This window comes from Pleurodeles waltl, chromosome 1_2 (genome assembly GCF_031143425.1).
Source record: "Pleurodeles waltl isolate 20211129_DDA chromosome 1_2, aPleWal1.hap1.20221129, whole genome shotgun sequence".
NCBI classification, from domain to species: Eukaryota; Metazoa; Chordata; class Amphibia; order Caudata; family Salamandridae; genus Pleurodeles; species Pleurodeles waltl.
This window is the reverse complement of record NC_090437.1, coordinates 1286143146-1286167886: the sequence shown is the minus strand read 5'-3', so window position 1 is coordinate 1286167886 and position 24741 is coordinate 1286143146.

Genomic DNA, 24741 nt, shown 5'->3' with positions numbered 1-24741 from the left:
AGAGAATGGCAGAAGAATACAAAGCGAAAACTAGGGGAACTAAAAGGAAAAGAGAACTGACAGAATTTTAATGGAATAAAATTTGTGGGCATGATTTGGTGTGATGACAAGTAGTCATCAGAGGAGGGATTGATGAAGCAGAAAATGAAGGTTTTACATTTATTAGCGCATAAACGTAGTGTGAAATAATCATGTGTCACTTTAACCGAACTAATAAAGATTGTACGGGGACAAAATGTGCCCTCAGAGTAGTTTGCCAACATTTATAATCGTGCTTTATATAACGTGGTGTATTAGAATTGCACTAATCCGACATAATCGTAAACGTGTGCTATGATTTGCTTGTTTGAAACGTTTTAGCTTAGCATTACTTTAGTAGAGGCTTCGGCCTAGTTGCCTGGTCTCACGGTTTAGATGCTCGTATTTTTCCAATGTGCTATTAAACGTGTATTTCTGCTTGAAGCTGTACTTTTCCGCTGAGATCGTTCACATGCTTATCTTAAGGTTTCGTGCCAGCCTGGCATATTTTCTCTTTACTCCAAGGTCGATCTGCAGGTGCGGACAATGGAAGCTCTGAAAGTGAGTTAATTGGTATAAAATGTTGCAACTTACGTACCCATCTCCAAGGATAATGTATGCTTAAGTAAAAGCTTGAGAACTGTCGTTTTTGATTGGACAATTTGAAGCTAACCTATGAACCCTCCAATGGAAGACCCTACTGGATTTGAACTGTTGTCTACTTAAACCAGGTGCACGAGAAGAAGGTAGCCACTACCAGCTCGATACCCGCCATTTTGCAGGACATTGCAGCTATTATGGCCCACTTTGCTGCGACGCCATTTTGAAAGAGACTTTGATGCTTTCTCTAATCGAGAGAAAGAGACATTAATGATTCTTGCCCTAGAGACTTTAACTTCGATCCCTTGCATGAAGTAGTAGTTTTACTGTGCCGCCGTGAGGAAATTGCCCCGTCCACCCCTGCCCCTTTGCCCCGTCCCATGCTGATCGAAACGGTACCCATGCTGATCGAGAAACGGTACCTGTGAGACGAAGACTTCCTTGAATGCTGATCGTAATTGGTAAATATGAAAGGAAAATTGTACAATTGCATTGTGTTTCCTTTAGGTAACCAACTGCTGATTTTGATAAGAGCCCTAGTTAGGAGTTTTCTAAATTAATGTTGCTAAATTGTTTTTGCATGAAGTCCCACATGCCGATGCTAATTTGAGGTTAGACGAGGATTCCTTATGTCACACGATGCAATTTGAGATCTTGTTATGCTGACTAAATGTATGCAATTAGTTTGTTACAGATTATAGTTTTAGTGATTTGCATTGCTATTATCGAATGCCTTGTTATTCAAATGACTACATAGATTGCACTTGTTCCGCCGTTATGGACAGCTATTAATGTTCATATATGTTTATCATTTGGTGTTGAGACACATCTATATTGTGCTAGCTTTGTTAATATAGGGAAATAAATTCACTAACTTTGAATAAACTGGTGTGGTTATTCCTGGCTGAAAGGTCAGGGTTCGCCAAAATGTATTCTGGATTAATTGTTAAGTGTTATGTTGAACAGGGTATTGCTTACGTTCGTTATTGATTACTGATTTGATTAAAATTAACCGATATAGGGTACGGAGAGTCCCACTTAGTCAAAAGATTCATCGGCCTAAAGAGCGTCCGAATACAGGCAAATTATTATTACGGACCGCTCTATCAGGTGCAAAGTTACTAAGTGTGAGGGCACCCTGGCACTAGCCAAGATGCCCCCACATTGTTCAGGGCAATTTCCCCGGACTTTGTGAGTGCGTGGACACTATTACACGCGTAAACTACATATAGGTCAATACCTATGTATAGCTTCACAATGGTAACTCTGAACATGGCCATGTAACATGTCTAGGATCATGAAATTGTCACCCCAATACCATTCTGGTATTAGGGGACAATTCCATGCATCCCCGGGGCTCCAGCATGGAAACCGGGTACTGCCAAACTAGCTCTCTGGGGTTATTTCTGCAACTACCACTGCTGCCAACCCTCAGACAGGTTTCTGCCCCCCTGGGGTCTGGGCATCCCAGTGCCAGGAAGGCAGAACAAAGGATTTCCTCTGAGAGAGGGTATTACACCCTCTCCCTTTGGAAATAGGTGTTAAGGGCCTGAGATTAAGAGCCTGAGAGAAGTAGCCTCTCCTGGCCTCTGGAAATGCTTTGAAGGGCACAGATGGTGCCCTCCTTGCATAAACCAGTCTACACCTGTTCAGGGATCCCTCAGCCCCTGCTCTGGCACGAAACTGGACACAAAAAAGGGAAGTGACCACTCCCCTGTCCATCACCACGCCAGGGGTGGTTCCCAAAGCTCCTCCAGTGTGTCCCAGACCTCTGCCATCTTGAATGCAGAGGTGTGAGGGCACAATGGAGACCTCTGAGTGGCCAGTGTCAGCAGGTGACGTCAGAAACCCCTCCTGATAGGCTCTTACCTGGTTAGGTAGCCAATCCTCCTCTGAGGGCTATTTAGGGTCTCTCCTGTGGGTTTCTCTTCAGATAACGAATACAAGAGCTCACCAGAGTTCCACTGCACTTCTCTCTTCGACTTCTGCCAAGGATCGATCACTGACTGCTCCAGGACGCCTGCAAAACCACAACAAAGTAGCAAGAAGACTACCAGCAACAATGTAACGCCTAATCCTACCGGCAATCTCGACTGTTTCCTGGTGGTGCATGCTCTGAGGGCTGTCTGCCTTCACCCTGCACTGGAAGCCAAGAAGATATCTCCCGTGGGTCGACTGAATCTTCCCCCTGCCAATGCAGGCACCAAACTTCTGCATCACCAGTTCTCTGGGTCCCCTCTCATCTTGACGAGTGTGGTCCCTTTAACACAGGACCCCGACAGTCCAGTGGTCCTTCTGTACAAATTTGGTGGAGGTAAGTCCTTTCTTCCCCTCGCCTGACAGTAATCCTGTGTACTGCATGATCTGTAGCTGCTAGGGCTTCTGTGCACTTTTGCAAGACTTCCTTCATGCACAGCCTAGCCCAGGTCCCAAGCACTTCGTCCTGCATTGCCCAACTCGCTGTGTTGACCTCTGACTTCGTGGGACCCTCTTTTGTTGTGCTGAATCGACCACAGTGCTAAGATTTCCTGAATGCCTGTTCTGGTGCTTCTACGGGTGCTGCCTCCTTCTGCATAGGCTCTCTCTGTTGCTGAGCGCCCCCCCTGTCTCCTCCTCCAAGGGACGACCTCCTGGTCCTTCCTGGGCCCTGGCAGCACCCAAAATCCTAAAACAAAACTCTTGCACGTAGCAAGGCTTGTTTGCAGTCTTTCTGCGTGGAAACAGCTCTGCATCCTCCAGACATATTCTGACCGAACAAGAACTTCCTGGCACCTTCCTTTGTTGCAGAATCATTAGCTTCTTCCACCCGGAGGCAGCCCTTTTGCACCTTCATCCGGGGTTTAGTGGGCTCCTGCCCCCCGGACACTTGCGTGACTCGTGGACTTGGTCACCTTCCTTTGCAGGACCTCAGGTCCAGGAATCCGTCTTCAGTGCTTTGCAGTCAGTTGTTGTCCTTGCAGAATCCCCTGTCTTGACTTTACTGTCTTTCTGGGGTAGTGGGGTAACTTTACTCCTACTTTTCAGGGTCTTGGGGTGGGGTATCTTGGACACCCTTAGTGTTTTCTTACACTCCCAGCGACCCTCTACACACTACACTAGGCCTGGGGGACATTCATGGTTCACATTCCACTTTTGGAGTATATGGTTTGTGTTGCCCGTAGGCCTATTTTCTCCTATTTTCTAAGTGTTTTACGTACCTGATTTTGGTCTGTGTGTATATTTTGTGTATTTTACTTACCTCCTAAGGGAGTAAATCCTCTGAGATATTTTTGGCACATTGTCACTAAAATAAAGTACCTTTATTTTTGGTAACTCTGAGTATTGTGTTTCTTATGATATAGTGCTATATGATATAAGCGGTATAGTAGGAGCTTTGCATGTCTCCTAGTTCAGCCTAAGCTGCTCTGCTATAGTTACTTCTATCAGCCTAAGCTGCCAGAACACTACAAATCTACTAATAAGGGATAACTGGACCTGGCACAAGGTGTAAGTACCATCAGGTACCCCCTATAAGCCAGGCCAGCCTCTTGCACCATCTCTAGGACAACGCAGTGCATGGGTGTTTATAAGTGAATGAGGTTACTTTTAGAAGCATGAGCTACTATTGGTGATATTTTAGAAGTTAAACATAAAGCGATTTGAGAAAGATGATGGTGTGTTTACGCTGAAAGGTGAGGGCAGTTTTGAGACATGGCCTGAAAAATGTTCATGAAAGTGATATCAGTGCAACACTGTGGTCTGGCGACATCGACTGGTAAATATTTGAGGCAGTACAACATCAACAAGTATCACTTTGGGGTATGACGTGGTGAAACAAATGACAATGATAATAACCAAGTACACCAGGTAATTAGTGGACAAACAATGACGAGTAACTTGTAGAACAAGTCATTTTAGCGTCATCAATAGACATGTTACCGTGTTACCATTTCGAGATCCCATATAGGCAGATCACAGTATGCTTCTTAGGTATAGTGAGCCCCCATTAACCTGGATGGAGGACTGTAGCCTCTTTAATAGCAAAACAAATTAACAGTCCATAGCCATGGGGGGGTCATTCAAGTTTAGAAGCAGTTTAGAGCTAGATTTCAGCAGGAGTCTTGAGTGCCTACGAACAATTTTAAGAGTGGGTGATAGTGGAAACAGAATGGGATCATGGCACACACGGAAACATGCATCATTTGGAAATACCTTCTAGGTCCCAGATTTAGGTAGCAAAGCCTCTGTTCGGATATGATGAATGTGAAATTTTTACTGATTGATGAAAAGGGCTTACAACCTGGGTGTTTACAGCATACAACAAGATGGATATTGTACTGAGAAAGGCAGTGAGGATGTGCTCAGGAAATGGTTATACGTTACAGTGGTCACGTGGGTGGAGGGGCTGTGTGCATCTCGGCCTCAAGGCCAGATTGTGTTGATCGTGGAACAGGTGACGTGACCCTTTGTAGACAATACGAAATCTGGCTGGACCCGAAAATGAGAAGGGGATGTCCATGTTCCACAGCCCTTGCCTGAGTGAGAGGAAGCCCTTTTTAGTTGGGACCATGTGTTTGGAGCATTAGTCGTAAGAGGTGGTAATGTGGTGGTCTTTCCAGGAGATGTATTTGTACTTATGTACTCTAGGATTATCTCAATATGCTGGTATCTGAGGGGTTTACAAATAATCAGTCGTGGTGGTCTCGATGATGAGTTCTGGTAGTTTTGATATGATGGGATGTGGTGTGCTCTATCCAACTTGAATTTATGCTCAAAAAGGATTTCTGTAGTTCAGAATCCAGTATTCCAGGAAGGCGATGCAAGAGCCATGATGTTTTTTCACAGTTTTCCACAAAGCCGAAGAGATTATATTGCCCCTTCTATTTCTCTCTTCCAACTCAGCAATGGGATGTTGCATTAGGAGTGATGTTTTGTTGCGGGAGCTGAGGTCTTCTTTCACTGTAAGGTGTTTGTCTTCTAGATTGCTGATGCGTTGTTCGGCTGCTGACATCTTCTCAGCCATTTGTTTAATGTCAGATCTCATGCCTGAAAATGTCTTGCTGCATTATGTCCATGCTCACCTTTGTGGTTTGGGAAGGGTTAACACATCTGAAAGCTTTTTCAGAATGGAACCTATTGTGTCTTTCATTTCAGTTTTGTTTTTGATGCGTGATTCTGGGGTCGCTGGTTCTGGCTTTGTCCTTTTCATGGTGGACTTAGAGTCCTTTTCAGGCATGTTGAGGGTCTGTATTCTCAGGTTGCTGTTGAAAGCTGTGGTTGATCAGGGTGTCTCCGACCTTCTTCTCATGGGAGTAGAGGTCCCCTGGGCACCCTCTTGTACACATTTTGTCTCAAGGTTATATTAGGATAGAACAATTCTTTTTTGTTGGTGATGAAGGCCTTTGGTGGTAGACATTAACATTTTTTGTTTAGATAAGCCGTGTTTTTCGGAGGGCTTATTATGTGTAAAATGGGTGCCCAATGTTTGCATGTTATAGCTGGTAACTCTACTTCAGGTGTTCTTCTCAGAGGTGCAAGCAGATATGATCAGTTTGTTTGTTTCATGTGTGGAATCAGTGTTGGGCATTAGTGTTGCGCTAGCCAGCAGACGGTTAAGGAAGGCCCTGTAGGTCTTGAGGTAAAGGCCTGGTAGGCACTGTAGGTCCTCTAGGCCCTGTAGGCCTCGAAGTGAGTCAGCACAGAGATCTGAGCTTGGGTGCGCACTTATCACTGCCTGTGTAAATAATCATGAGAATGTGGTTAGATAATGTCCTCAATGAAGGCACACCCCCGTATCTTGGCACAAAAGGACTCTGTTAAGCCCATGAGAATTGCAGTAGCTCTGGGCCTTCATTATCAGGGCCCCAATCGCAGCATGTTCACTTGAAGTTTTTAACCACCACCTACCACGGCAGAGGTTCTAGGCCTCTTAGGAAGTGTTTGTCGCTCCCAGCACGGGCCACGAATCTGGAGCCCGCAACCCATCAGCCCCCCATTCTATGCAGCTGCGCGACTGCCACTCCACTGGCATGCATGGCAAGAGCAGGTATCATCATTCACACTAGTTTATTATGTCACATTAGTAGTAATTTTGTATGCGGGAAGTATTTTCTTAATATAAGTGTTGTCCCATATACTGCTGGGCCAGACAAGCTTTTAACGAGGGAGCTGCACAGTCAGTATAATAAGCTTGATTTCCATGGGAAAAGAACTCCCATTTTGTGGAGATAGTTGCCGGAGGTTGATGCATGGTGATTCCAAAGGCCCTGGATTCTGGTGGGCTTTGCCTCATTGCCACAGATGAAGGCATCTATCATTTAGTGACTCTGGGTTCTGGTAGGCCATGCTTCGTTGCCGGAGATGGGAGTGGCCATTTTAACGGCCGGCGAGTGCTCAGGATAAGTATCAGATACCAGAGCAGATTTGTTTCAGAATTTCTCATAGTCTTGACTATTCTTCAGATGTTGTGTCCTCGATGGTCAATAAATAACAAGTCATGTCATTTCAATGATACTGCCAAAAAGAATGTCCTTTAAAAACATCTTAACAGGATTTGTAAAGGCTCTGTGATATGGGCCTAGTGCACTGCACAGAAATCCACAGCTTTTCATGGTTTCTTCATATCTGTTCTGCCCATTTCACAGGGTGTAGTTCAGGTATTCAAATGGCCGGATGAGAGCCAACGATTATTAGAATATTGGAATGCTGACCGCTCCTTTGAAGACAATGAAGTAGTTCTAGGCTTTGCAAAAGCCCATGCCTCAGCATACCAATCTTCGTTATTCACAGCAACAGCTGTGAAAAAAAGCCTCACGGAGCCTGAGGAGATTTCAACCCCCTCTGGCTCTGTTAGGCCTTTGATTTACTAATTACAACATTTTGCCCTCTAGGGGCAGAATGTTCTAATATTCTTATAGTCCACCATAACGGGCTATACCGGCTGTTAGAAATGGCCCTTTTTGCAGGGTTAACCCCAAACTTTTTGCCTTCTTCCTCCTATTTTTTCAGTTCTGTTTTGGCTGGTTTATTGTCTATGCGCACTTTACCATTGCTGATCAGTGCTAAAGTGCAAGTTGTCCCTTTTTAAATTGTACTGTTGTCCTCTAGACAGTGGCACAAAGGGAGCTGGGGTGTAGACTGCATTTCCTTATGAGCCATCTGAGCTAGAGTGGAGGGAGGAGTGGTCCCTCACACCTGAAAGGACTGTGCCTGCCCTCACACAATGGAGTCTCGAACCCCCTAGTTTGTGTCTGGGGCCTGGCCTGGACAAAGAAGAATCTTGCAAACACTTGAATCTTTGCTTTGAAGTTTGCCAACTTCAAAGGCAGAAAGGGGTGTACAAATTAGACCCCAAACCCCAGACTTTTAGAATCTTTCTGGAATCAAGAGGAACCTCTGCCCAGGAGAATAGCTGAAGAGCTGGAGGAGGAGTACTGTTCCTTTGCTGTATTGGCCTGCAGTTGCTGCTTCTGCCTTACAAGAGTGCAAGGGGTGAACTTTGTTGGGTATCCTGCTTGAAAAAGTTCTCCAAGGGCTTGGAGTAGAGCTTGCCTCCTGTTGGAAGTCTCAGGGACACCAAAGACTTCAGTTTCCTTGTCCTGCAGCACTGGGAACTGTTTTCTTTGTACTGTTCAAGAGGAAAAACCACTGTGACACCGCCAACGACACCGCTGATCTGCACCGTGACCTGCTGACGCCACATGGAGACACACTGCCCCGCTTCGCACCATGACCCTGGTCTCACCCATGCCGTCATCGGATGACTTCACCAAGCCCCTGCTCGCACCGCAACCTGTGGACCTGCACTCTGGCATCACCTTGCTCATACCGCAGCCTGGGCATTCCTGACACCGCCGCTCCTGTTGACACCGGCACTGCTGCCTGCACCTTGGCCTGTGGACACCGCTTGTGAGGAGCACAAAGCACCATCCCGCACCGCAACCACGGTCCACCGATGCCAGCACCATCGACTCCAGTTTCGTCACCAGGCATCCCTGCCTGCAGCATGGCCAGTGGACACCGCTGGTGACGGTCATGAAGCACCATCCCGTCCCGCACCGCTGGCTTGGGCCTACCGATTAAGTGCTTCTGCAACACGGCCGCCGCTGCCTGCACCATGCCCTGGTGACACCACCCCACTTCACACCGAAGTCCTGGTCTCCCCGACACCAATGGACCCCATCACTGAGCCGCTGCCTGCACCGTGACCTGTGGGCACCACACGTCGCATCGTCCCGCATTGAACCACTGCCACAACGCCATCCACGCCGGTGCTCCTGACTTCATCAGCCCTGAGTTTGATCTCCAATGCGTGTGACTTCCAGGGCCCGATGACTCCTGCGCCGAACAAAGCAACGCCAGCAACGCCGCTTTCCAGAGCTCACCACTAGGATCACAACGCTTTACAAGTCCAAAGGTACTCTTTGCAGGTCTTCCTGACACCGTAGCTGGCCCGCAACGCCACGGCCGGCCTGAACTGTTGTTATTGTTGATCACAACACCATGATAGCCCCAGGTGGAACTATCGACTTCAAGGAACTGTATTTTTTAAGTTAAATCTTCCAGAATTCATACTTTTATTACGATATGCTGGATTTTTATTGTATTTGGTCTTGTTTTATATAGATAAATATTGGCTATTTTTCTAAAACTGGTGTGGTGTCCTTTTGTAGTGTTTTCACTGTGTTACTGTGTGTTATGTGCAAATGCTTTACACATTGCTTCTGAGATAAACCTGACTGATCGTGCCTAGCTACCAAGGGGGTGAGCAGGGATTATCTGAGTGGGTGTCTCCCTTATCCTGCCTAGAGTAGGGGCCCTACTTGGACAGGGTGCAAACTGACTGCCAACTAGAGACCCCAGTTCTAACACTGGTGTCAGCGGTGAGGTTAGGACTTGCATTTGCACTTGACCCACAGTGATTGGTGTACACTACTACCATATCGCAGACCACGACGTTCCACATACAGATTTATGTTTTTGATTTTTCCTGTTTACCTATTTTTGATCTTAAGTTGAAGGCGAACTTCCAACAACATCATGTCTCAGTCAAGAACATCATCAGTTGCATGACAGGATTTGTTTTTTGAGGAGGATAAGGTGGAAACCAATACCGTGAAGGAACTGAAGGCAGTTTGTAAAAACTACAAAGTCTAGGTCAGAGGCCTCACTAAAAAAGAGGAGCTACAAAAGGCGCTGAGGGCCTGGGTAGCCGCCAGATCTGCCAGTGGGCAGTCTGAGGATCCAAATGGGGAGTCTGTGGATCTAAATCCTAGGATAGATGTGCTGAGGGTGCAGGAGCTGCTAGGGGGGAGGTACCCCCTCGGCCAAGCAGCAGTGGTGGACCAAAAGGCCTGACTCCAGAGGACCTGGAGGACAAGAGAGAAGCCAGGAGGCACCAGATAGAGTTGTAGAGGTTAAAATTGGAGGATCAAAAGGAGAAGCGAGCCATGGAGGAAAGGAAGATGCTTTTAGACCATGAGCTCAGAATAAGAGCTGGATCAGAGGAAGTCCAGCAATGATGGTGGCAGCAATACCTCAATGCAGTCAGACAGAATTTTTAACATTCCTAAGAATGTAGGGAGAGAGTACAAGAAGGGAGACGACATAAAGAGGTGGTTTCAGGAACACAAGGCATCCATCCACATGAATTGGGTCCCTGAGAAGAATTGGGGGGCAGGATTGTGGAACCACTTCACAGAGGAGGGGAGGGACACTTTGCTAGCTTTGGGTAAGGGGTACAACCTCACCTATGCTGACATGAAGGAGGCCCTTCTCACTAGGTATGGTCTCACTTAGGACAAGTACTGGGATCAGTTTAAGCAGAGTAAGAAAACTGATTGCCAGACCTGGTTGGAATGTGTAGATTCTTTTTGCAGAGCACTGGATGGTTGAGTGCAGGGCAGTAATGTGACAGATTTTCAGGGGCTGTACAACTTAATTGAGTGGGAGCACTTGTCTAGTTTGTGTTTTGCAGAGCTGCGCCAGCACTTGACTGATGATAAGCTGACTGACCCCAGGAAACTTGCTATGGAGACGGACCGCTGGGTGAGTGCCCGGGTCCACAAGAAGGTTTATGGGGGAGACTCCGCCAAACGTGGGCAGGGTTCCCAGAAGAAGGAGAGGGAAGTCAAAGGAGACTTAGACAGGTCCCAGGATAAGGAGGAAGAAGAAGGGTCCTAGGCCCCTTCTGACAGAAAGGAGGGAGGTTCTGGTGGGCGGTGGCCCAGGGCATCCCATTTTCAACCCCAGTGCTTTGAGTGTTCCCAGTTAGGGCACATGAAAGGGGACTCTGTCTATACTAAGACAACCCCTAATGGTGGCCCCCCTACCAAGGTAGCCAATGTGGCCTTAGGGGGAGGTACCCCCAGGGCCAGGTCATAGACCATGCCATGATATCCCTTAGTTGGGAGGTGGACTCAGAAGGTGAGTTGGTAATCCCTGAGAGTGTGAGTCGTCACATCCACCAGGTGACAGTGAATGAGGTCCCAGTCACTGCTATGAGGGACAGTGAAGATAGCCATACCATGATGGTGGAAAGGCTTGTCTCCCCAGAGCAGTACACCAGCCAGGTGTGTAGGATGACACCAGGCCATGGGCAGGACTTCTTCCACCCTATGGCCCTGGTACCCCTAGAGTGGGGTGGGGAGGTGACCCAGAGGCGGGTCGTACTCAGTCCCCAGATGCCCATAGACTGCCGTCTGCGGAATGAGTTGCCCCAGGTGTCAGGCGAACTGGGAGGGGTGGCCCCCAGAGGCACCCTCACAGTTCAGTTGTCTGGGGGCACCACTCCAAGGCGGAAGGTACAGGACCCCAGCAAGAGGGACAGCAGGAGGGAGAGCCCAGCCCTGTCCCCTGCTCAGCCTGAGGGTACAGACCCAAAGGTGAGTGGCCAGTCTCAGGATACCACCTCTGAGCTAGTGGGAGGTGAAGTGGAAAAAGGGTGCAAGTCACCTAGGGTTACTGCTCCTCACGTTTCGGAACCACAGGGACCAGAGACCCTAGGATGGCCTGGGGCCTGCCTCTTGTCACTGACAGCTGTCAGTGGCCTCTGCTGGTTGTTATCCTTGTGGTCAGAGTTTTCCCTGGGAGGGGAACTGAAGTCAGACCCCCGGGGTGGGAGGGGCCACATCACACTGTTGGACCTGGCGGTACTGTCTGCCTACTGGAATGCATCTGTGAGCAAGGTAAGATTAGATGCTGCACAAACCGGGTCCTCAGATAAGAAGGGTTCCCCCAGGGTTAGTTCAGTGGGTCCTGAGAGTGTTGACCGAGGGGTCAGTAGTGGGCCATTGTCCAGGTACTATCGCCCTGAGCAGGGAAGTCCAGCAAGTTATTGATTGGCCTACCCTGGCTTTAGGCTGGGAGGGGGTTGTGTTCGAAATGGCCCTTTTTGCAGGGTTATCCCCAAACGTTTTGCCTTCTTCCTCCTACTTTTTCAGGTCCGTTTTTGCTGGTTTATTTTCTCAAATTGTACTGTTGATTGGTTTATCCATTCTTGGCATATTTGTTTTATTGGGCACCTCTAGTAAAGTCCGCTAGAGGTGCCCAGGCCTGTAAATCAAATGCTACTAGTGGGCTTGCAGCACTGATTGTGCCACCCACATATGTAGCCCTGTACACATGGCTCAGACCTGTCAATGTAGTGTCTGTGTGTGCAGTTTTAAACTGCCAGTCCGACCTGGCAAGTGCACCCACTTGCCAGGCCCAAACGTCCCTTTATATACATGTAAGGCACCCTTTATCTAGGCCCTAGGTAGCCCAATGGGCAGGTGCACTATATTTAAAGGGTAGGACATGTACTGATGTGTTTTACATGTCCTAGCAGTGAAATACGGCTAAATTCTGGTTTCACTGTTGCAAGGCTTATCTCTTTCATAGGTTAACATGGGAGCTGCCTTTAAATAACTTTAAAGCACAAATTAACCTTGAGAGCAGATATAAATATGGAGTTTAGGGTCCCTGTATTCACAATTTAAAAATACATCTTTTAGGGAAGTTGTTTTGGATTGTGAGTTTGAAAATGGCACTTTTAGAAAGTATCACTTAAAATGCTCCTAGAAGAATTAGATATAGTATGCATACATATTATACAGTCTTCAATTAATGAATAAGACAACTCTGTACTGTTAAAGTCAAAATCCTATATATTGCTCAATAGGAACCAGGAAGTTCAAAAACATGTAGAACAATTCCAACAAATGTCGATTTCATAAACAACAACACTGTATATAACCCCTCTAGATCATAAGATTGAATCCCTACTGCAGATCCAGGAAGGGGCTATAACCCTCCTCATGACACAGTTCTGCACAATATTTGCCTGGCCAAACAATCCCCCAGTAGAACTGCCTCCAACAGGAGCAGAGGGGGTACTACAAATTTCCCTTTGACAGATGTACTTGGTAGAGGTTATGTACATGTACCTTGGAGTAGAAGTAATCTTGCATCATTTACCAATGAGTTTACAAAGTTGAGTGAAAGGCTAGTGGAACAGGGTTGACTGGTGTACATAGGCTAAAGGGGCGTTGCCCTGCCAACCTACGGGGAGAGGCAAGAACAGGGAAACCAACGCAGAGCAGCTGAAAATAAATTACTGCTCCGAGACTGTGCTGACTCTCCTGGGTGAACTCTAGTGAACTTTGCAGATGGCCTACTCTGTAAGTGCCAGATGGTTGAGGATTTCTTTGGCCTCCAGGCCCAGGCTACATCAGTGACATCATCGGAGAGGGAGTGCTGAATTAAAATACAATGGATCCAGTTGCTTTTGGGGTGTATTAACAGTGGCCCTGGGAGAAGTTACAAAGTTCCATTCACTTCAGTGGCTAGGGGTAGGGCAGACTGATGAGGACGAGGGAGTGGGAGGCAACATTTGTGTGGCCCTGGGAGAAGTTACAAAGTTCCATTCACTTCAGTGGCTAGGGGTAGGGCAGACTGATGAGGACGAGGGAGTGGGAGGCAACATTTGTTGGTCATCACAGAGGGGCAGGCTTTAGGAAGGGTGCAGGGGGCTGCTCTCCTGGCATTAATACATGTTTAGTAGTGCATTTGGTTTCACTTTGAAAACAAAATTATGAGCATGACGGAGTGCTCCTTATCTTGGCTCCATAGAAGCCCAAGAGAGGGAAGGAACCAGCTGCAGATAACAATTGCACTAGTGAACAGAGGTAAGTGTGCAGTTAAGCTTCTGCTTAAGGGACATAGTCAACCCCTCACCCTTTAGCAGCTACGGGGGGAGTTCTTGATGGGCCTCTTCTTCTGTCTGCAGCTCTGCAGACAAAGGTGTGGTGAATTCATTTTAGTTCCCTACTGGCAACAGAAGACAGCTTAGCCATCATCTTGAAGTCCTGTTGCCCATTTTACCTAGTAACCTTTTACCCACTTAGCAGGCTCTGTTTTATCCTATTAACTTCATTATTTCTTTTAGCCCTTTGCAGCTGTTTATATTTTATAAGAAATGTTTTGCTGTTCGTTATCCGTGCTATTTTGAGAATTCGTCATTATCAGTGATGTACGTAGGAATTGTCATCATGTCCCTTTCTTTCTTACGTTTGACAGGAACATAATGTGCACATGTTAGATATTGGTTTTGCAATTGCAGATACAAGTTTGCGTACATAATCAGTTCTTTAAGTACATATCTGTGTCAGGGATCCTACATGAGCCTTTTAAATACACCTCACACTGACAAGGTCATTAGAGGAGTTCCTTCCAGATGCCACCTATGCTGCACGTCACCTTGCTGCAGAAATCAGCTTTTGTGTCTCCACTGAGTCTGACGTAGGGAACTCATTCCAAGGTAACGAGGGCTGGGGGCGCTTCTCATGGGCATGGTACTGGCCAACTAGGGTCTATCACACCTAACTCTTGTTAGAGTAGAGATTAGGCTCTCTTTGTTAGGAATTTCCGCCTTGATTTATCCTTTTTTTGCGCCGCATTACTGGCATTTATTGACACAAAGGCGGTGCAACCTTACAAAATACAATTGTATTTTGTAATTTCGCGCCGCTTTTCCGTCAAAAATGATGGTAATGCAGCACAAAAAAAAGTAGAAAAGAGGGCCTTCATATCGTATGTTTATTGCAATGTGGTGTGTTTTTTGGCAAAAGCGGCGCAAACGTACAAAATGCAATTGACTCAGTTGCCTACTAACAGAAATGTTGTCACCCCTAAACCAGCAGTCTTGCTAAGGAGCGAGAGTCTAACTACGACAAAGGCTCATAATTAACTTTGGAGAGTGAGTGAAAAGTAGGGTGAGCTGGATGGATGAAATGGTGGATGGGTCGATGCATGGATGAACAAGTGAAAGGATGGATGTAGGAATGGAAGAGTTAAAGGGAGATAGGGTGTATGAGTGAAAGGGAGAGGGTGTATGAGTGAAAGGGAGGATGGATGAATGAACTGGTGGATGGATAGATGCACAGATAAATGAGTGAAAGGATGGATGCAAGAATGGAAGAGTGAAAGTCAGGGAGTGTGTATGAGTGAAATGGAGGGTGGATGGAATGATAATAGATGGATGGATGAATTTAGTGGAAGGATGGGTTGATGGATGATGAGAGAAAGAATGGATATATGGTAGAATGAGTAAAAGGATGCATGGATGGATGAGTGGTAAGGTAAATGAATGGATGAGTCAATGGGTGGATAGAGTGGAAGTATGGAAGGATGAACAAAAGGATGGATGAGTGAAAGGATGATTGTAAAAATGGATGAGTGAAAGGAAGGTTAGATGAGTGTCTGGATGAAAGGATAGATGAGTGAAAGGATGAATGATGAATGGTTGGATAGATGGATGAGTGAGCGAGCGAAAGGATGGATGGCTTAGTGAAAGGGTCAATGGAAGGTTGTATGAATGAATGAATGGATGGATGGATGGATGGAATGAAGGGTTGATAGATGGGTTTAAGGGTGGATGGCTGAGGGAAAGAGTGGATAGATGGATGAGCCAAAGGCAGGATGATGGATGGATGGAGTGAAAGGTTGGATAGTTGGAGTGAAAGGTTGGATGACTGAATGGATGGATGAATGGATGGCTGAAAGGGGGATGTATACGTGAAAGGATGGATGATTGAATGGATGGATTGGTCTGGTGGATGGGTATCCCTGGACCAGTGGTGTCTCTCCTTTGTGGGCACCACAGCTCCAGTGCACCCTCCTTGTTTGTTTTACTGTATCGAAAGAATAATTATTAACTCTTGGTATGATAAAAATAAAATGCCGACACCCTTTGGGTCCAGCAACAAACTGAGCCAGCTAGTGGCATTGTCTGATTGCTGACACAGGGGCATGAAGGTGCCTGCACCAGCCATCAGAGAGATTGTTCAGAGCTGGTGAAATCCCAGCACCTTGAGCATGTCTGTGTGACTATGTGTGTGAGTTAAAGTGAGAGAGAGTCAGTGAAGGAATGAGTCAGAGTGAGTGAGAATGAGTAACAGTAAGGACGAGTATGACTGAGAATGAATGTGAGTGAGTGAGTGAGTGAGGGAGAATGACAATGAGTGTAACTGAGTGTTACTATGTGTGAGACTGAGTCACAGTAAGACTGAGTATTCAGAATGAATGAGAATGAGTGAGACAAGGTGGGCCAGAGTAGACTGAGTGAGACTGCGTGAATTAGTGAGGATAAGTGAGACTGAGTGATTCAGAGTGAGATAGTAAACTTAGTGCAGGAAAATGTGAGAGAAACCTTCAAGAAAAAGCTCTTTGGAAATCTAGCCAAGGACTGGCCCCACCACCTTTCAACGTCACCAGCTGCCACTGCAGTGGAGTGGTACAAACAAGTTGAGAGGTTTGTGAAAATCTCGGAGGTGTTGTGGGTTGATCTGAACATGTTGTTTGATATTATTGTTCCAACTGATCTATGGGCACAATGTAAGGTAGCTGTTCAGTGGCCAGAGGCAGAACTGAAGAGAAGTGCACAACAAAGGGTCCCTCGCCGTTGGTGATGAAAAAATATCAACAGGTTATGACATTTTTTAGATAAGACGTCCCACCCCAAAATATAGATTGGGTCAAGATTGATAGGGCGACTCAAGAGCCCAAAGAAATGGTTCATGTGTATTATGAAACGCTATCACAGGCTTTTAAGCAGTATATTGGAATGGAGATGCTTGAGGCGAACAGTATGGGACATTTTGTGTCCAGATTTGTAACACGATTGAGACCCGAGATCAGCATGATGATACAGCAGCATTTGATTTGTTGGCAGAATAAGTCGGTTGATGAAATCCTGCGATACGCTAGATACTGCAGTGATGAGCTGGAGATGAAGCAGAAAAGGCTTAAGGATAAGTTTATAGTTACTCAGATGAAAGCAGCACAGAGAACCATTCAGATTTAGCCGATGACAAATAATGTTGGCTCCATGCAAGGTGCATACCAACAGGGACCACCTCCAATGCAGGGTAGGGGTCGGGGAACGCCTATTGATCCTAATACTGGAATGGATATTAATAGCTTAAAAAAAACAACCCTTTGCTAAATATGCAACAAGAAGGGGCATTGGAAGTGGGAATATTGTTTTAATCCAGAAAATCAGATCCAGAATCCAGGTTTTGCACAATCACAAAATGTTAACACTGTGCAGGTGCAGAACATGATGAGACCGAGAAGTCAGAATTTGAATATGTCCCAAGCCCCGATGATGCAGGTTCCCCAAACTCCAATGCCACAACAGAGTGCAATTGGTCCTAAATTCAATGCTGATCAAATTCCTAATGTACATATGAATGCGATTCAAGGAGGAAACCCTTTCCAACACGTTCTCCCTGTATCCTCCCTGTTTGATGTCCAGGGAGGAGAAAGCACCGATATATCAAGATGACGGTACCTGCGAGGGGAGGAAGACTGCGTGATTGGTGCAGCCTTACAGGTGGAACAGAGCGGACCTTTTGTAGACAGCAGGGTGAATGGCCTCCCGTGTCATTTTTGGTTGACACTGGTGCTACCCCCTCAGCTTTGAGAACAGTAGAGGTGCCAAACCTACCCTCTCTGGAAAATGAGTCCAAGTTGTTGGAGTAGCTAACAAACAGATGACAACTCAGGAAACTGAACCAGTTCTGATGACAAACACAGATTTGTGGCTTGGAATTACAGCCCAGTGAATCTGATGGGAAGAGATCTGCTGTGCAAATTAAATTGCATCATCTATTGTACGCCAGCAGGCATAGAGATGCAAACTCATGATGAAGATGTTGCCTTTAAACAGGCTAAGGATGGATTTCATTGCACCTTGTTCACATTGCTGACCACTGATGGTTTGCCCCCAGATTTGAGAGACATTATAGAATTCAAAGTGTGGGATTTTTTAGGAAGGGATTTCGGACTGATCAAAGGAGTGGAACCTGTCTGAATAACAGTTAAAATGAATGTTGAATTTTCAAGAACACCCCAATACAACTGGACGCCTGAAACCATTGCAGGGATTCGTCCCATAATCAAGTCAATGATCCAACAGGGCATTCTGAAGGAGATAATGGGCATCCCATCATAGGGCTACAGACACCGAATAGGAAGTACAGAGGTGTACCGGAGCTGTGCAAGGTGGACACCATTGTCAGTCCTTGTTGTCCCGTGGTACCAAACCCAGCTGTGATATTGTTTCAGATTCCATGTGAGACTGAGTGGTTCACTGTCACTGATTTATTCCGAGCCTTTTTCTCAATACGGTTCATGACGACAGCCAGTTCCTCTTTGCATTTTATTTCGGATATCATGTTTTGGCATGGTGCCAAGTCCCACAAGGGGATACGGAGAATCCTCTGACCTTTAATCAGATTCTTCAGAAAAATCTAGAATTTCTGGTCATGCCTTGCAATTTGGATCTGATACAGTATACCAACAACCTGTTGGTGGCATCAAACACCAGAGAAGCATGAAAGTAGGATACCATAGCTTTGTGGAACTACTTGGCTGCGAGTGGACATAATGGAGGACATTATGACCCCAACAGTAATATGGTGGAAAGTACTACCAACAGGCTGGTGGTACTTTCCCTCATATTATGACACAAACCTCCAATGTACCACACCGACCACCACGGCGGATATCAATCTCCAGCCCGGCGGCCGTCACTGTACCGCCTGCAGGATAATGACCCCCACCTACCGCCCTGGTTTTCGTGGCTTCCTTACCACCACGAAAACTAGGGTGGTAGGTACTATCAGTGACAGGGAATCCCTTCCCTGTCAATGATAGAGGTCTTCCCCACCCTCTCCCCCCTCTTCAAATACCCTCAACCCCCTCTTCCTCCCCAAATCCTCCCCCCTACATTCACACCCCTCCCTTCACACACGCACACACGCATACACACACCCATTCCCACATTTATCCATGCATGCATACATCCATTCACACACACATCCGCACAAACTTTCATACATACACGCACACTTTCATACATACATGCAGACTTGCATTCACAGAACACAACTTACACACACTCACACATCCATACATGTACACACATACGACATGGAACACACACCCGCATACACGCAGCAGCAGAGTCCACCAGCAGAACACTGCCAGGCCGTATTATTTCTCATAATACGTCTGGCAGCGGTCTACTTGCGTGGCGCTTCTGGTAGCAGCAGCGCCACCTTACCGCCATCCGACGGCATGGCCACAGCCGGATTTCCGTCATCCTTCTGGCAGAAATCAGGCTATGGTCATGATACGGCGGACGACTGGTAGCCGAGGCGACCGTCTTTTGGCAGCTGTCGCCACAGCGAGAGGCGTTTTTTACCGCCAGTATCATAATGAGGGCCAACGTGTCCCCAGGAAAATTGAAATACTGCCAAACAAACGTTCAATACCTTGGTCACCACATTGAAAAGGGACCAAGGAAAGTGTCACAGTAGAGAAATCCAGTGATTTTTAAGATGGATCCACCAGCTACACAAAGAGATGTGAGGATGTTTCTTGGAGTGGATGGCTACTGTCGCCACTATGTGATGTTTCCATGTTGTGTTTTGGGCCGTTTACTGTCACATGTACGAGGCCTACCCACACAAGTGAGGTACCACTTTTATCAGCAGACTAAGTGAAATGCTGGGTGTTTTCAAGCCAACCAGAACATGCGTTCCAAGTTCAGCCTTTAATATGGATAAAACCAATACATTTAAAACAGTAATGGATTATTACGTTTTCAAAGTGGTGGAGAGTTTTAATCAAACTTCTCCTTCATTTTAATATCAAGCACTGAAATGATAGATCAGGCAGTGTTCTCTGAGAAAGCTAAGCCATGTGTATTACTACCCCTTACTGGTATTTTTTAATTCCTCAGTGATCGTCCATTTGAGGCCCCCAGCATTGCTGATGTTGATTGAAATGGTTTAGCAATGCAGTACATTCAATGTTGCATCCAATTCTGCTTTTATATTGTGCAATCTTCAACTGATCTTTGTGTAGTGTGACCAACATTGAGAAAATCGCACACTGTATTATGTAAATTACATTACTAGAATTAGTGTGTAATAGTCTGCAAGGAAGGAGCTATGTTTCCATATTTGAAAACATTTGTACTAGATGTTTGGTGGGAAACTGAACAATTATCACATTTGTAGTGTCGGGGCAAGGCCCTATTCTGACGGTAGGGTATTTAAAGTTGGTTCATTATGTGAGTGTACCAGGATGTGCCAGATATTTGTGTTCCTGTACCAATCAAAGAGTGGATTTGAAAAGGAAGCAAAGTTATACGGAATAAAGGTACTGGAATTAATCACATCCACCCGCCCATAGAAGCTGACCTAAGGACAAGCTATCTCTGAAGTCCTAGAATGAAAGCTATCATATTGCGATAAAGAGTTGCGATTGGTATGTTTACGGAAGGTATTGTTTTTGGACTTGATCATAAGGTATTTTTCACATATAATTCTCTTTTTTATTGCTGAATTGAAATGAAATAATAAGCATCATGCTGTTTGGACTTTATACTTATTTCTACACTTTGGAGTAACTTCTAGGACTACTTTGGTGTGCCCTGGTTTATATTGACTTTGTTCAGGTCGGATTGGTTTTCCAGTCGGCGCCATCACACCCGTGGTGGTTGGGTGTCACACCAGGTTGGCACCCCTGGCACTCGTCAGCATACAAGTACATTTTCTCCATAACTGTATATATGCTGTAAATAGGATGTGCGAACTTTAAGGCATTAACCACCAATTTGTTTTTCATATAATATGGTTTTATATTGCACTGGCGCAGGGTTCTCGTGACATTTACAAAGCCCACAGCCTTCGGGCTGATAATTTACCTGAACCCCTTGAGGACAAAGCAAAGGCTGTTTTACTCAAACAGTACATCGTTCACTACTATTTAAGTATTTTTCATTATCTTTTCTACAAACAACCAAACAGTGTAATTCGTTAATTCATTTACTGTTTTAAATCTTTTATCTGTTTGAAAACGAAAATGTTTTCATACTCTCAAAATGAACATGTGATATAAAGAATATATAACAGGCAACAGGTATAATATGGTTTTATATTGCATTGGCGCAGGGTTCTCGTGACACTTACAAGCCCTCAGCCTTCGGGCTGATAATTTACCTGAACCCCTTGAGGACAATGTGTCAATACTACACATTACTCGTTATGTATTTTTCATACTATATGCTTAATAAATTGATTTTAATATATTTTTCATGTAATCCTCATTGTTTGCCCGAATCGGCAGATAAAAAAATAGCTGGGTAAGTGTAGGAGGCTGGCCTGGCTTGTAGTGGGTACCAAGTGGTACTTACACTCTGTACCAGGTCCAGTTATCCCTTATTAGTGTAGAAGAGGTGTTTCTAGCAGTTTAGGCTGATAGAAGGTAGCTATAGCAGAGCAGCTTAGGCTGAACTAGGAGACATGCAAAGCTACTATACCACTGGTGTCATATGCACAATATCACAAGAAAACACAATACACAGGTATACTAAAAATAAAGGTACTTTATTTTTATGACAATATGCCAAAAGTATCTCAGTGAGTGGCTAGCAGGATCCCAGTGAGACAGTGAAAACACCCTGACATATACTCACAAACAGGCCAAAAGTGGGGGTAACAAGGCTAGAAAGAGGCTACTTTCTCACAGTAAGGAACACGATGAAAAAACTAAATGTGTGATAAAAAGAATGAAAGGATAGAATGAAGACAGCAGAAAGAGTGACGAAGAAACAGAAAGTATGGAAGTCGTAATGAAAGAGGATACACCGTGAATGAGAAAAAATCTGAACAAGAGAAAGTCCATGAAACAAAGTCCGGAAAGAAGAAAAGCAACGCGGAAAGTGGGAAGGCAGTACAGGATGAAAGTAACAACAAAAAAGGAGCACAAATTCCACAGACTTAAACAGTGAAGGAATTGAAAAGAACTAAAGATAATGAAGTGATGGAGAGGGCAAAAATGAGAAGAAAGAAAAACATTAGAGAAGAAAAAGAACGCAAGCAACTAGGAGCAAGAGACACAACTGGTGAAAAAGCAGAAAAATCAAAAGACAGTGTAATCTGTTTATATGATGAATATTTTGCACATGCAATAGTTTTCGCACCTGCTCACAACAACTTTTAATTTGGAATTGGGAAAAGGACGTGCACCCCCACAATCATCCAAAATAGGTCAAATTGGCACAAGTTGGGGGTAACTTGTGAGCAGTAGCACCACGACAAGGTTTTGACCTTTGCTACTGGACATTCACACCATTCACACCTCATTCAGGGGATACGACCTGCTTTCCGTCAGACCTACAGACATTCCGTGCTCAGCTCCAGATGGGGATGGTGCGATGATTTCTGGAGCTCAAGGCAAAATAGAATTCGCCTGCAGCAGGAGAGCCCCAAAAATTGCTATTAAAAGCGGATTGGTGTCACGACGAGGTGACCCAATAAGGCCTTACCACACCTTATGGATGCTCCGCCCCCACCTAAAAGCGCGTCTCCCTGGCATCTGCGAGGTGTGGTCTGGATTTTCCCCCCTAAAAAAAAAATGACCAAACAGACACATGGCAGATGCAGAGAGAGGCAGAACTGCCACGGCCATCCTGTATGTCTGAGGGCCAGCTCGGTGCCCCAAAACCCCTCATTCACACCTCATTCACACCATTCATAGCCCAAGCACTGCACTCACACAGCAGACACCCCGACCACGGCTGTATATATAGGTAAGAGGTGAATGACGTGATAAAAGCCTGCCAGGGCTGGGGTGTGATGTAGTACATGACGTCATAAGAGTTGATGGGAAACACTGATACCACTTAAGGCTGCCTAGGGAGACCAGGGTTACAATATGTTGATAGGTGTAGGCTTAGCTGTGACATAACATCAAATTACCAAAGGATTGAGGGAAGAAATGTTAGTTATAATGAACAAATTATGAAGGTTTTATGTATTCTCTTTATTGTATACAGGATGTAATTTATTTTATTTCAAAACTTTTTACTGAAAGATTTTTATAAATGGTTGGCATATCGTCATAAGTAGCATAACATTCGCAAATATAGGTTTGACAGGTAGCATTAGTCATTATTCGAGAAGGAAACACCACACCGGTTTATGTAATCACAGCTGGGTGGTTTATGTTCCGCACAACCGCAGGGTGGGAAAGGAATGGAAGAAAGCAAAAAATAAGAAAAGATAGGAGAGTGGATAGGGAGAGGATAGGAAGGAGAAGGGAGAGCTAGGGGGTGACTGCCTAGAATTAGACGGAGATTTTGTCAGGCCTCTGGCATGGTTGATTAAACGAGTTGGTGCGACAAAGTTAGGAGGCCAGTGTGGATATGGTTAAATAGCTAGATGGTTCGGAGAAAGTAATTCACTTTTAGGGAGGGTCAACCACTTCCAGGCATCAAGTGTATTCCATAATGTCTTATTAGCTGAGATACAGGGGTATTGGGTGGAGAGGACTGAGTGCCCCCCTCTAGTGTACCTCAGCCATTCCCACCAAGTGTGGTGGGAGACGTTTCCTAAAGACTTCTAAGATGAGAGAATTATTTTAAGTGCCAAGGTGAATAGAAGGTCATCCAGGAGGAGTTCCCCTTGGTTCAGGTTCAAAGAATATGACGGGTGAATGGCTCTGCAGATGGGGAATGAGAAATTCCTGGGTAATTTTGTTTGTAGGATGGTGCCAATTGTTTCATGGACTTTAGTACAGAAGTTAACTAGGAGGTGGCAGTCATATAGCATGTGACGAATGTCAGCATGTAGAGAACTGCAACCACAGTAATGTGTAGTTGCCTGAAAGGCCTAAAGTGGAGAGTCCCTGTGATGTGTAGTATGATCTATGTCGGATGAAAAATTTAGTCTGGGCAAGATTGGGGGTTGTTTGCTTGGAGAAAGGGGCGTTCCAGAGTTTCTGCCACATAATATCTTGTGGCCTCTGTAGACCATCCTGTGACAAGTCTTTCTGACATTTCTGTTCTATGGATTCTTGGCGTGAGGTGGAAGTGGGCTGAGCTAAGCATAAATCTTTGATTTCACATGGATGCCTTTCCCGAGTTTAGTTGGTGGAGCTGGAAGCAATGCGATTTGAAATGGAAAAGCCCCTTGCTTAGAAGCCACAACAACTCATAAAAGGTGGAAGAGGGTGTGTTACATTTTAATGAAATATCGTGGAACGATAGGGGTGTGTTCTACTTCCAAGTTCACCTACCATAGAGATTCCATTTGACCTCCATGAACAGGCTGAGGGGGAGTAGGAGTCAAGTTTGATGTCCCTGTTGAACCCAATAGAGGCTTGTAATGAGTGGCTGATTTTTATGTGAGAGAGGTGGCATCGAGGCAGAGAAAGGCATGCCATGTATGATTTAGGATTACGTTATGAGGGATGATCTTTGTGGATTTTTAAGAGGCATGGGAGGGGAAGATTTTCTGTTAGTAATGGTTCTAGTGAAAGCCATGGGGGTATAAAATCAGAAGAGTCGCTGAACCATTTTGCTCCGCGGGCTGCCAGTAAGGCAATTTGATCTCTCTTGAAGTCAGCAATATTAGCGCCCCTAAGTGTTTTTTTTGCAGAGTTTTTTTAAGGGAAACACATTGTCTTTTGCATTTCCATATACATTTATTAAGAAGGTAGTCTAGATTGGCAGAGAAGTCATCAGAACATAGGATAGGTAACATGGTTAGTAAGTAGTTCACAATCAGAGTGATTCTCATTTATACGGAT